Source organism: Panthera uncia, unplaced genomic scaffold (assembly GCF_023721935.1).
Source record: "Panthera uncia isolate 11264 unplaced genomic scaffold, Puncia_PCG_1.0 HiC_scaffold_1952, whole genome shotgun sequence".
Taxonomy (NCBI): domain Eukaryota; kingdom Metazoa; phylum Chordata; class Mammalia; order Carnivora; family Felidae; genus Panthera; species Panthera uncia.
This window is the reverse complement of record NW_026058638.1, coordinates 1-10,334: the sequence shown is the minus strand read 5'-3', so window position 1 is coordinate 10,334 and position 10,334 is coordinate 1. Positions and strand designations below refer to the sequence as shown.

The window sequence follows — 10,334 nt, the reverse complement described above, 5'->3', positions numbered from 1 at the left end:
CGTGGAAGCGCCGCCGCCTGCCCGCCTGCCCGCCCGCCCGCCTGCCCTCCCGCCGCCGGCCCCGCCGCCCGCCGCCCCCCGCGCACGCCGGCCGCCCGAACATTCGGCCCGGGGGCCGAAAACACGTTAAAAAAATTTTTTTTAATTAAAAAAAATTTTTTTGCGCCAGTCAGCGCGGACGCCGCCGGGGGTGGAAACTCGCGGGGCTCGGGGTTCGCAGCGCCTCAGGCAGCCTGTGGGCCGGGGTTCCGGCGCGGGGCAGGGCTCCCGGCGCCCGAGAAGAGGCTCGCTCCGTGCGCAGTTCCCCCCACGGTCCCCCCTCATTTGCCTTTGTGTGGATCCTGACCCGCCGGCTCCCGGCCGCGGGGATCCGGCCACCGCGCGGGGTGGGGAGCTGCCGGAGGCGCTCTCCCCGCCGCGGCGCTGCCCCAGACTCACCCTCAGCGAGGCACAGAGTCGCCCAGTGCCCGTCTGGCTCTCACTTGCCCCGGCGCTGTCTCTATGGAGCTCAATGTACTGCAATGGCTGTGAGAGCGGGAGCCAGACGCAGCCTCCTCACTCTCTCCGCTCTGTAACATTACTCTCCAGCCAGCGCGGCTCCTATTGGCTACCGCCAACTCACGGGGCTCGCTCATTGGCCCGATACCTCCCATTGTCCTGACCAGAGCCCGTTTGCTATTGGCTGTCTCCGGGGACACGTCATCAAGGATTGAAACAGCGCGCAAATCTGAATGTGTGTGTATGCCGGGCAAAGAGGCTGAGGCGGGAGAGGCAGAGGCAGAGGCAGCAGCTGCTACGGGAAAGCAGAGCTCTATGGTGTATGTGTGCATGTGTCTAACCCAAGCCAGCCCCACACCGGAGCGGCCGCCGGGGCGAAAAGGGCCTGACTTTTCCACAAGTGTCTCCAACTCCTCAGGCAAAAGAGACACTCACAGGCCTCCCCCCCCCTTCTTACCCCAAACTCACTTCCAAAGCCACTGAGCTAAGAGGCCCCAGAATTTTAACAGACCTTCAAAAGTGAGGGCGACGGTACGAGATCGCGTCCCCTGAAAACTGGGGTGTCTGCTAGTGCAGAGGGGTGAAGGCAGCCAAGATTCGAGCCCCTCAACAGCATATGGTTGCGTTACCCTCTAGATCTCGGGAAGGGCAGGGCTTTTCCTCTAACCAAGTGACACGATCCAGTCAGCCGGTTTTAAAATACCCCTTTTCTGGGCTCATAAGCCGGAACGACAAGCTTGCTGAGCAGCCGAAATCTTGACTCCCTGAACAGGCGTTCAGTTTCACTCTTTCTCTTGGTTTGATCGAGTTTCCCAGCATGTCTAGAACTTTTTATGTAAATACAAAGCACTGTCTTAACTTCCTGGAAATCAAATAATTATTCCATGTAATTAAAGCACAGCTCCCTCGTTCTGATACGGGGTACTCTAGCAGGAACCGTTCGTGAGGGCCTGCTAGAATTAGCAAATTCATTAGAGACCGCATTTTTAACTGTTTGGCTGTTTTCTTTGACTTGGTGTGGATTACTGTTATAATCAAACGAATCCTTGTGATGCTATCTTTCCCTCCCATCACACCACTTAGTGCATCCATGTAACTGCTCTAGGATTACAGCAGTTGTAGGTGTATTGTTACCCGAGGATTAGATGCAGGCAGAGAGTGCGTATGCCCAAATCCACAGGCTGTGGTTTCTCTAACTCACCAAGCTGGCTGGTATTAACAGACATACTTATTACGTCTGTAAAGAAAATGTACTAGCTATCACGGGCCAGTTCTGAAGGCTATCCTTCTATCAGTCTTTTATGAAACTATTATCTATTCCTCCTTAGCCTATGCAGACCACACCCCTATTCGGTTATAACAGACTTCCCCTTTTTCACCCTCTAATGGAATGTTTATACACTTTTAAATCCACCAGCCAATTCTTCCCAAATGTGATAGATCTAAGTTAAAACAAATCATTTTCTTATGTTAATTTCATTTCTTATATCCACTCTAAGCATCCATAAGCTAATGCGTTTGCTCCCATTTGTTAGGCTCTTTACGAATAGGCTTCGATAACCTTTCCTGACCTATAGATAACCTTTTTAAAAAGGCTGGTCTCAGGGATTACAGTCCTGTGGAATGGACAATACATACAAATGCACGTGAAAATCAGCATACTGTTAATATATAAACTAGCATAACGTACATGCAATATTTAAAAAGCAAACATCTAAAGGTAACTTTTATTTTGTTATTTTCACACATATTTACCCTTGTCTACTTTCTCTATGAATCACATTTTGCGATCCATTCAAATCTACATATCTACCTCAATTCTGCTTTACCTTCTCGGGGCCTATATTACAAAATATTGATAAAAATTGTCTACATTTTAAACGGCGTCCATGATATCAAAATCTGACTATTATTTGAAGATAGCACTATCGGCATTTTTCAGGAGCAATGTTGGATTTGCCCTGTCCCAACGACACGATTTTTACCAGTTTTCTGTAATAGCTAACTCCTGCCAGGCTAAATTCATGGTCACAGAACTGCAGGAAAGTACGGGCCCACACAGGTTTCGATTTCAGCAGGACGGTGTGGTGAGTGATAGGCACTAGATTTAAATAGAGACCTGGGTTCAAATCCCAGCTCTGCTACTTACCAACTTTATAATCTTAGGCAAGTTTTTTTTTCCCTTCAGGTGTTTATTTAAATTCTAGTTAGCTAACATACAGGACAACATTGGTTTCAGGAGTAGAATTGAGTGACTCATCACATACATACAACACTCAGTGCTCATCATAATGAGTGTTTTAGGCAAGTTTTTTAACCTCTTTGTTGCTTCTTCAATTCTCTCAGTATAAAATGGAGGTGGTCACAGGGTTGTTGGAAAGATTAAACTTTTCTTTCAAAGGTTTCAAATTGTGTCATGCTCATCCCTTCAAACCCATGATTTAGAAAGCATCAAGTACAGTTAACTTGGAGTTTTTCTTTATGATTTTTAATTTTATGAGGGCAGTGGTTGCAAATCTAATGAAGTCTTTTTATTTCAATCCTAGACTCAAACACTAACCTTCATCCATTCTAGTGAAGATGCCTTTATATATTCCCAAGTGTAACAGAGGCCAGGTCAGAGGAATATAAAAACCTCCACTTACAGGCACAACATTTCTCATGTTTGTTTTTCCATTATATAGGGAGGGAAAGGCATAACAAACAAGGAAAGAAGCTTTTCGAGAAAGCCTACAACTTCTAGCTCTAATCCTGCAACCTTGATGTTCACTGATTCATGAAGGTAGACCCCTTCCTTCCTCAACATGAATCACTGGCCACAAAGTGGCATATCGTGTACGTTAGAGTTCTTGGGTGTTTGATCTTAAATTACAAAGATACCTAATTCAAAAAGCCTGAATGCTCTCTCCCACACCTCATTTAGCTAACTGAACTGCAGACCTTCCCTAATACAGTTTACAGCCTTCCTGAAGCCTGCCTCAATCTCCTCTACAGGATAGGTGACGGGCCTCTCTTCTGCGATCCCATAATATTCTGTGCATTATTTATCGTGTTCACAAGTGTGCTTATCCAGTTATGGGTCTGCTTGTCCGACTGTACTGCATCCCTTAAAGGCAGGCACCCTAGCTTATCTTTGTATCCCAAGCACCTACCAGGGTGCCTGGCATCGGGCAAGCACCAAATAAAGTCTGTTGAATAAACGAATTAACAGCTGAAAGAGTACTTACTGCAAATTATTGTTTTAATCTTCCTCTTCCATCTTTGGAGATAAGCATTTGGGGTCTCTCTAAATCAGAAGGCAGGAAAATAGAGTAATAAGTAATAAGTAAATGTTAGGATACTAAAAGTGAGGATACATGCCAACTGCATCATCATTTTTTGTTAAATGTTGATTTGTTTTTGAGAGGGAGAGAGAGTGCACGCAAGCAGGGGAGGGGCAGAGAGAGAGAGGGGGGCAGAGGATCCGAAGCGGGCTCTGCGCTGACAGCAGCTAGCCCGATGGGGGAATCGGAGCTCGAACTCATGAACCACAAGATCACGACCTGAGCCGAAGTGGGACGCTTCACTGAGTCACCCAGGTGCCCCCGCATCTCAGTTTTATAACTTAACATGGGGAAGATGGGACTGGGGGGGCTGGAGGGGATCTCAAATTTAGACAAACACACACATTTTTAGCAGTTAACAGTTTCCAACTCGGCCAAGGTTATTCCTTGTTGGATACAGTGGACTATGGCAAGCCAAATAAGAATTTATCACAGAAAACTGCAAGAATGTCTGCCCAAAGGTTGCTTCCAACAGACATTTGAAACTTAACTCTAATGTAAAAAAATACAAAATGCAGACGGGGCTGTTAAGTCTTTGGCTGAAGGATATTAATTCCTCCCCCAATGCAGTGAGTCCTAAAGTCAAGCTATGTGAATTGTCCTGTTGTTTCGCTTCTCGACAAGGGCCAGGTTCTGAAAAGGAGTAGAAACAGTAAACCAAAATGTCGGATGAGGTCAACCATACTACGGGTCATACATACTTAAAAAGCTTTTCTCTTCAAGGGTGCTTAAAACAAAGGAGAGAGGAAATCAGGAAAAGAAGAGCACAGGTTTGTGAAGTTTGGACTCCGAGCTAGGACACTGAGTTCCAAGTGCCCTCCTCCACCCCCCACCCCCACGCACATGGACTTCTGGTAGCCCCTAAGGCCTGTGCTCCGTTGCCCCCACTCTTAGGACTAGTGAAACCTTCTCTAATTCGAAAGGATGTTACGGGATAGGCACAAAGCAAGACCAGAGGCAGGGGGCCGAGAGGTGGTGTTACATTTGTCAGTGCGTGGAGAAGCCCAAGCTGGTCCCGAGTTGCTTAAGTATTTCTGCCCCAGCCAGAGTTTTCTGTCTGAATGTGGCTTGCAAGTAGGGAAAGGAGATCAGCTGTGGGCTGCATTGATGGCGGAGGCGGAGAAAACAGTCCTGAAGCTAATTTATACCAATAATATCTCTAGAACTGGAATATTTCACTGGTGAATAAGGAAGAGATAGCACACCTTTTCTTAATAAGATGCCTGTTCTCTCGCCAAAGAATGGTACACACGAGGAGGGGAAAGCTTATCAGCAAAACTTTTTGTAAAACAATGATCTAAATTCTTTTTTAACGTTTATTTATTTATTTTTTGAGACAGAGACAGAGCAGGAACGGGGGAGGGTCAGAGAGAGAGGGAGACACAGGATCTGGAGCAGGCTCCAGGCTCCGAGCTGTCAGCACAGAGCCCGACACCGGGCTCAAACTCACGGAGTGCGAGATCATGACCTGAGCTGAAGTTGGACGCCCAACCGACTGAGCCACCCAGGCGCCCCTCCCTGTAGAACAATGATCTAAATCCAACAAAGATCACTCTTTTAGGTCTTGATCTCAAGAACCACATCAACAGCCCAAATTCAACTGCTGTATTGAAAGTGTCACAAACCTTAGGAATCAATGTCTTAGCATACCTAGGACGGCTGTAAGCAAAAAGACGGACGACAGCAAGTGTGGGTGAGGATGTGGCGAGATTGGAACCGTCATACACGGCTGGTGAGCACGTAAAATAGTGCAGCTGCTTTGGAAAACAGTCTGACAGTCCCTCCGAAGGTTAAACATAGAATTACCATATGACCCAGCAAGTCCCACTCCTAGGTGTGTATCCAAGAGGAACAAAAACATGTCCACACGAAAACCTGCGCATGAATGTTCACGGCAGCCTCATTTGTAATCATCAACACGCGGAAACGATCCTAATGCCCGTCAACTGTGGCGTGTATGAGTGGATAAATGAAACGTGGTAGGTCTATATGGCTGTGTATTATCAGCCATAGAGGGGAATGAAGGACTGATGCATGCTGAACACGGATGAACCTTGGAAACATCAGACTCAGTTAAAAAGGCCAGTGACCCAAGGCCACGTATTATAGGACTCCATTCATATGAAATGTCCAGAATACAAACATTTATAAAGATGGACACTGGATCAGTGATAACCAGGGGTTGGGAGCTTGCAGGGGAAGGGAGTGACTGCTAATGGTGATGGGGCTGCTTTTAGGAGGACAAAAATGTTCTAAAACCGTTTATGGTAATGGTGGCATAACCCCGGGAATGTACCAAAAACCGTTGAATTGTATGGGAGTTATAGCTCCATAAAGCAATTTTTTTTAAGAAAGGAATAAATGTTTTTTGTTTTTTTTTTCAACGTTTTTTATTTATTTTTGGGACAGAAAGAGACAGAGCATGAATGGGGGAGGGGCAGAGAGAGAGGGAGACACAGAATCGGAAACAGGCTCCAGGCTCCAGGCTCCAGGCTCCGAGCCATCAGCCCAGAGCCTGACGCGGGGCTCGAACTCACGGACCGCGAGATCGTGACCTGGCTGAAGTCGGACGCTTAACCGACTGCGCCACCCAGGCGCCCCTAAGAAAGGAATAAATGTTTTTATGAGTGGTTTTGATTACCCAAACATAGAAGGGGATGACAGAACACTACCCAACTTGCTAGTTTTGTCCAGAACTTTCCTGTTGCCCCTGGTGTTTAACACCTCGTGAAAACGAGAACCGTTCTCTTCGTTAGGTGGAGATTTCCTCTATGGTTGGAGTTACACGTTACATGCTTAAAGTGTATTTGTGCTACAAAATAATGTGAAGAGAGTACTGTCCAGGGGTATGTTGGGAAGTTTTTCTTTTCTTTTTTAAATGTTTATTTATTTTTGAGAGAGAGAGAGAGAGAGAGAGAGAGAGCGCGCGCACGAGTGGGGGAAGGGCAGAGAGAGAGACAGAATCCAAGGCAAGCTCCAGACTCTGAGCTCGTCTCTCTCAAAAATAACTCGTGCTCTGTCTCCCTCAAAGATAAACATTAAAAAAACATTTTTAAAACATCACGTTTTCCCACCTAAGCCTACCTCCTCATATCCTCATGGCAAGCCTGACTTGCATTTACGGCCTTGGCTTTCAAGGTTTCTGGATAGGACCAATACAGTTTGTATATATTAACATTTGAGAAGAAGTTCCACGGAACAATACCTACCATTACTGTGACAGAGTCTGATTTTTCTCCTTAAAATCCTAAATTTACTTCGCAGCCCACCAACAGGCCCCTCGGTTTGCAAAATGGTGCATTAGGGCTGTAGTAAGCAAGTCCTATTTCCCGACAAGGGTAGTAAGTAGCATCAGCCCTTAGTAACAAGTGTGGGTGCTGCAGGCTGACTGGACAGGACTGAAGAGACGGGCAGGCCGGGAGACATGCCCAGCACCCAGGTCCTGCAGCCAGAGTGCCGCGCAGCCCAGCAAGGGAGTTTAGGCACCAAGACTGTGGGACTGCCCCAAGACTTTGAAGACGGGAAAGGGAAGTGCTCTGCTCTGCCAGGGAGACCCAAGACAAAAACCAGTGCTCCAGGCCAGAGGCCTCTGGGAAATGCAAAGAGGTTGACTGCCAGTCCCCAAGGCCTAGGAGGGCCATCCGGGCAGCCCCGGTAAATATCCTCACCGGAGCGAGATTCCCCACCTTGCACTTGCCGCTAACGAAAGCCAGAACTCGGAGTCCCTCTGCCCATCAGGCACTGGACTGGCGGGGAAGTTGGCCTCATCTCCCAAAGTACCAGGCCTTTCTGTTTCCAAACACAGAGCACCCAGAATGCCTTGCGGGATTAAACAGAAGCTGATTGCGGACCCATACCTGTTGCTCAGGAGGAGGTTAATAAAAAAAAGAACCAAACCAGCAACAAAACGATGTGTATACTTTTTCGGAAAGGTTGCCGTTGATCCTTGTTCTAAGGTTTTCCTTTGGCTTCCAAGAATGAGAATAAGGAAGTAGGAAGGAGACAGCACAACTTGCTATATCCTAACATAAGTGCTACCGGCAAATTGGTACCACATTTGGAAGCAGAACTCTGATTTGGAAACATTCATGGCATTTCACCAGCGGTTTTGCTCCTAGGAACTATTTAGAAAATAATCAGAAAGAAGTTAAAAAGCACAAAAAGTTTGATGAAGAATACTAACTGTAGCATTATCTACAAGGTGGAAACGACCTACATTATCTAATAACAGGGGCTTGGTTAAATAAATTCTGGTCCATCCTTGTGACGGATTACCACGATGCAGCTACCAAACTGTTACGAATACTGAATTTAACGACACGTAAAAATATTCACAGTATCTTATCAAGGATCCCTGGTTTGAAAAAAAGCGTGTACGTAAATCCAAAACGGAATGGAAGGATATACTAAAAAAAAAAATGTTAGTAGTGTTTATTACTGGCAAAAGGTTTTCTTTGTTTTCTCCTTTACTCTTCAGTATTTACTCAGTTTTCTACAATCAATTTATATTACTTCTATAGTTAGAAATAAAAGCCCCTAGGGGAGCCTGGGTGGCTTAGACTGTTGAGTGTCCGACGTGGGCCCAGGGCATGATCTCCAGTTCCTGAGTTTGAGCCCTGCATCCGGGCTCTCTGTTGTCAGCTCAGAGCCTGCCTCAGATCTCTCTCCCCATCTCTATCTGTCCCTCCCCTGCTCGCACACGCTCTTTCTCAAAAATAAATAAACATTAAAACAAAAAAGAAATAAAAAGTCCTAACTTTTTAAGAGAAGAAATTTGCTAATAAAAGATGATGCAAATATTCAGATCACTTTGAAAAATTCAGATTAGGGTGCCTGGGTGGCTCAATTGGTTGAGCGTCCGACTTCGGCTCAGGTCATGATCTCATGGTTTGTGAGTTCAAGCCCCGCGTGGGGCTCTGTGCCGTCAGCTCAGAGCCTGGAGCCTCTTTAGATTCTGTGTCTTCCTCTCTCTCTGCCCCTCCCCCACTCACTCTGTGTGTGTGTGTGTGTGTGTGTGTGTGCGCGTGCGCGCACACGCGTGTCTCTCACTCTTTCAAAAATAAACATTAGGGGTGCCTGGGTGGCTCAGTCGGTTGAGCGTCCGACTTCAGCTCAGGTCATGATTTCACAGCTCGTGAGTTCGAGCCCCGCATCGGGCTCTGTGCCGACGGCTCAGAGCCTGGAGCCTGCTTCAGATTCTGTGTCCCCCTCTCGCTGCCCCTAGCCCACTCACATTCTGTCTCTGTCTCCCTCAAAGATAAATAAACATTAAAAAAAAAATAAACATTAAAAAAATTTTAAAAAAAGAAAAATTCAGACTTCATTACTCTAGAAACTCTTCCCTATGAGGAGATATACTATATATATATATATATATATATATATATATACATATACTATACTATACTATATATACATAAATCATGCACATTTGTCATAGCCTTGAAGCAAAGGCATCTCCATCGTTATCAAAAGGTGACCATCCTGATAACACAAATCAGAATTAGGTAATTGTTGGAAAGAAAAGTATTAGCATCGACTTGAAACAACTTTTACCTCTCATCTCTACTGAGGTGTCTTCTTTAGTGGATACTCCTTCTTTCTCCATAATTCAGTCCCCAGTCCTCTTTGTGCTTCTTTGCTCTCTTAGAGACCTAGGCAACCCACTCCACCTTGACTCTTAACCTCCATCTCTATGTAAATAGCCCTGAACTTCCCTTCCAGCCCTGGTCTCTCTCCTGGACCCCACCACTTAAACTGACTTCTCAAGCTCACCTTCCTGCCTGCTCTCCAGAGGACGCCTCTTTCTGATTTCTCCATTCACTCCAACTTCCCATGCTGGCTCCCATTCTAGGAGTCTGTGATTCCCCCTTCTAGCTCTTTCCTCACGTTAAATTCTATAATATCTATGTCACAATACTTTGAATCATTTCCTTTTTTCATTTTTATTGGCCCCAACTCTGGTTCTGGCACTTATTATTTTGTGGGTCACGACGGAGACGTTGGAACCAGACGCCCATAGGTTAAAATCCTGGCCCTGGCACTAACTAGCTGTGTCACCTTGGGCCAAGTGAATTAACCCCTCTGAGCCCCAATTGCTCCTGTAAAATGGATCATACTCACCTTTTCAAAGGGGGGGTTGTGAATTTAAACTAGCTCATATACATAAGAGCTGAGCCTAGCATGTAAATTCTTAGAACACTGTGGACGATCAACAGATGTTGGCTGTTTATTTTAGATTATTTTAAAAACTGGAATTATCAATGCTTTCCTAATGCATAAAACTCCATTGCTGAAAAAATTTCCATTTAATTACAACATTTTCTTCCAAATTAACTATACAGTCTTCCCCTGGCCTTCAGGGCCCTCCTAGTAAGGCACATTGCTCTCTGCTTTCCTTCCACTGCTCTATTTTCCAATCGACCTGGACCTTGTACTGTCCTACCTTCGAGCGTCTGGTCACGTCGTTTCTTCTGCTGGTAGTGTCCTTCCCCCACCTCTACGTAAAATCCA

The 10,334-nt window shown here is 45.9% G+C and overlaps 1 protein-coding gene across 2 annotated transcripts in view; it reads right to left on the bottom strand.

The window, feature by feature from the left end:
• LOC125917517 (high mobility group protein B1) overlaps positions 1–3,760 on the bottom strand; it is a 9,770-nt gene extending 6,010 nt beyond the window's left edge. The window contains exon 1 of one of the 2 annotated variants that reach the window (XM_049623702.1): positions 3,726–3,760. The gene's annotated coding sequence lies outside the window, so the exon portion shown is untranslated. Of the gene's footprint in view, positions 1–438; positions 585–3,725 lie in introns of those variants that run through there. The other variant, XM_049623700.1, reaches the window with a different exon arrangement.
• Positions 3,761–10,334: the final 6,574 nt, after the last annotated feature.